This window comes from Apodemus sylvaticus, chromosome 5 (genome assembly GCF_947179515.1).
Source record: "Apodemus sylvaticus chromosome 5, mApoSyl1.1, whole genome shotgun sequence".
Classification (NCBI taxonomy): Eukaryota; Metazoa; Chordata; class Mammalia; order Rodentia; family Muridae; genus Apodemus; species Apodemus sylvaticus.
The window spans coordinates 117,575,221-117,579,080 of record NC_067476.1 but is presented as its reverse complement, the minus strand read 5'-3'; positions in this window follow the sequence as shown (position 1 = coordinate 117,579,080).

Genomic DNA, 3,860 nt, shown 5'->3' with positions numbered 1-3,860 from the left:
CAGCCCCATAGATCTACATTTTTATAAGTTATTTACATATGTAACTATTCATATATACTTACATACGAACTGTCTATCCAGCCCCATAGATCTACATTTTATAAGTTGTATGCATATGTAACTATTCAGATATACTTGCATATGACCATATTTATATATTCTAGCATAAGAGAGAATAGAAGACAGAATAAATTTTCATCCCCAGTTATTGTGCACAAATGAGGAGTATAGATAAACCTTTGTGTATGCTGTGATGATGTGGCTATGAGTGTTCAGAAGTTTCTAGTTCCCCAGATAACCAGGAGACAGCTGGTAATCATTGCACAGAGACAGGAGATGTAAGTGGAACAGGATACAGTCAAAGGGGACATTAACATGTCACTTAAATTGCATGGGCTGGGAGAGTGCCTCAGTGGCAGAGTGGTCGCCTCACAAGTGCAAGGCTTGAAGTTCAATCCCCATGATAAAATAAATTAACAAAATTAATACTTCATCTATGGTTGAAATTCCATTATGGAAAGAGCTATTATGAGATGAAAGGGACTGGAAATATAAGTAAATAAAACATGTAACAAGGCTTCAGATATGATAGAGAACTTATTTTTTAGAACCCTTTCCTATTATTAATCTTTTAGGAAATATTTCCTGTCACAAAACTGGAGAAATTTATTATCGAGTGGCTCACATTGAGATTCATCTCCGATTTCTTTTTTTTTTTTTTTGCTCATGTTTTTAAAACTGAAAAGTAGTTAGAAAGACAAATGTGCTCTTTGTCTTAAATTTGTTATGCATTCTGAAAACTCCTTACAGAGATGTCGAGAGCCACTTAGCCAGAGTAGAAAGACTTGCATTGACAGTGAGATTTGGGAACTGAACAGACACATCAGTTGAGCTGGAGGTGAGACTTCTGGGGTACATCTGCTTTAAGCCAATTGATTCAAAAGAGTGAGGGAATCAGGATGTGGCTAACTCCTCAATTATTTTAAAGGGTCATGGACACAATGGCTCATTTTTTTAATGGGTGCAAAATTGGTTTAAGCTATTGAGATCACATGCAAAACATGCAGGGAGTCAGTCCAGGATATTGCAGAGAGAGAGAGAGAGAGAGAGAGAGAGAGAGAGAGAGAGAGAGAGAGAGAGAGAGAGAGAGAGAGAGAGGAGAGGAGAGGAGAGGAGAGGAGAGGAGAGGAGAGGAGAGGAGAGGAGAGGAGAGGAGAGGAGAGGAGAGGAGAGGAGAGGGAGAGGGAGAGGGAGGCAGGGCAGACAGACAGACACAGAGAAGACCAACAAGGAGGAAGGGAAGGATGGAGGGAAGAGGGAAGGAAACTCCATAATTTGACCCCTTTTGCCCTAGTTTCTAACATTTATGCATTTTCACAGTTCTTTAACCATGTAATTTCTAGGAGGCCACCTGTCACTAACTGGACCACAATCCTCTTTAATTATTCTCCATAAACATACTGATTGGGAAACAGGAAATACTGCATCAGAAAAATTCAGAAGGAAAACCATTGATTAAAAACAAGCCATAGTTGTCATTTACTACCCTCCTGCCTGCCATGCAAAAAATCTCATTGGCTCATTTTATGAATTTCAGTTATAAATCCTGAATTATCTGAAATTAAGATGCTATGAAAAGATTCCTTTTGAAAATTCTTTTCTGATTTAAACATTTACTGCACTGTGTATGTATATCCAAATGTGAACATATACGTGTGTGTGTGTGTGTGTGTGTTTAAGTGTGCATGTGTCATGGTATATGAATGAAGTCATAGGAGAGGCAGTAGGAGTCACCTCTGTCATTCCACGATGCGAATTTTGGGGAAGAACACATGAACCTGCTCATTGGCCCTTTTCTGGGGTTTCATAAAGCATTTAAAATTAAAGCTAACTTAGTCCTGGTAGAAAAATAAACAAAGCTGAGTGTCGTTTTTTCATGGATGGTAATATTTGCCAGCAATTGAAGAGAACGAACTGTTGATTAGTCTGACAACACAAAGGAAGCTCCTCAGATTCATCAAGGTGAACAAAAGCTGCTGCTAACCACATGGCCTTTTGGAAAATTCTAAATTGTAGAGAAAAATGAGAAGAGTAATCACTAGTGGCTGTGGGTGAATAAAGGGAATTGACTGTAAATGTACAGGAAGGAATCACTGGGGTAATGGAATTCTTTATTTCCATTGTAGCAGTGGTGGCTATGTAGCTGTGGCTATGTATTATATTTTGTTTAATTACATGAGAATGACACACCTTAAAAGGATAAATTTGACTATATACAAATAAATAATCTAATAATATAGTTATTGTAAAATTTTCTTCTTGTTTAAAAGCTAGATTCCCACCCTCCTCAATTTTTATTAAGAAATAATGGCCCTGCACTCTTGGTTTTCTTTTTGCAATATCCTGTGATGCCTTACTCTCAGATGCACTGCCAGCATTTCTCCTGAGTTACAGTTATCTGTGCTGCTTCAATGTGGTATGATGATGAGCTGCATTTAATGTTTCCTTTAGGGAGGAGGGGCGACTGCTGGTGCAAATCAGACTGATCATTGCCAGCCCACTTAGAACTTCACAATTGGCTGGGCAGTGGTGGCATATGCCTTTAATCCCAGCATTTGGGAGACAGAGGTGGGGAATTTCTGAGTTTGAGGCCAGCCTGGTCTACAGAATGAGTTCTAGGAAAGCCAGGGCTATACAGAGAAACCGTGTCTGAAACAAAACAAAACAAAACAAAACAAAACAAAACAAAACAAAACCAAAAAAAAAGTTCACAATAGTTAAATATTTTGAAAGATTTCTTTCCTCACTGTTTAGAGTCCTTTAATTTTTAACTGACAAAGATAAGAGCTTGAAAAGAAAAATTGTAAAACTAATGGGACTCTTGTAAGGTGCAGGGAAAAAAACCATAGAGGTTACATACTTACCTGATTGGGTTGTATTCTTCACATAAATTACCAATCTTAGGGCTACATGGGTGCAAGTTATTTGGCACTGTTACTAAAAATTACAGGTAATGGAGGTCCATGTCCTCTCTCTACTTTGATCAGAACAGTAGAAAGCTTGTGTCTTCTGAGACTAGATCATTCAAGGCTTCTAGGCAAGGTGTGGGAATACTCAAGTGATGGAGATGTAGAGCAATAATGCAGAAAGTATAATGCCCTGATGCAGCCATGTTGTAAGGGATCCGAAGCTGTGTAACTGCTCTGTTTGTTACAGAGCCATATCTGACTCCAGCCCTAGAGTTGCCCCAGACCAGGCACCATATATTGTAATTAAGATATCTCTGCTGATTCCAACCTTAAGGCATTCAAACACTGACGCGCTGGACATCGTGGAACAAAGACAAGCCATCTTTATTGTTCGCTATTCAATTTTGCTGACCTATGACTATTGTATATAATGGCCGTTGTATGTTGGTATCCTAGTCACTAAGTTTAAGGGTAATTTTCTTAGAAAACTATAGTTATTTGAACAGATGCAAACTAGTCTAGAAGCAGGGAGAAAGGAAAGAAGGAAGGAAGGAAGGGAGGGAGAGAGGAAGGGAAGGAGGGAGGAAGGGAGGGAGGGAGGGAGGGAGGGAGGGAGGGAGGGAGGGAAAACAAGGGGCTAATTTTATGTTAAGGTGTCATTATATTTGAATCAAAATATAACATCTTGATTGGATAGTGAAGAAATGTTGGAAACAAAGAATTTTCAAGATAAAAATTTTTATAAGGAAAAAGAAAAAAATTGATGTAAAAATGTAAAAGATCAAGAAGCAGCATAGTTAGTCCTGGGGTCATCGGACATGGGTTAAAATTGTTGTTCTGCTAACAATGAGTAAATAAAGTGTATCACATGGAGGACTGTCAAGTCTTTGG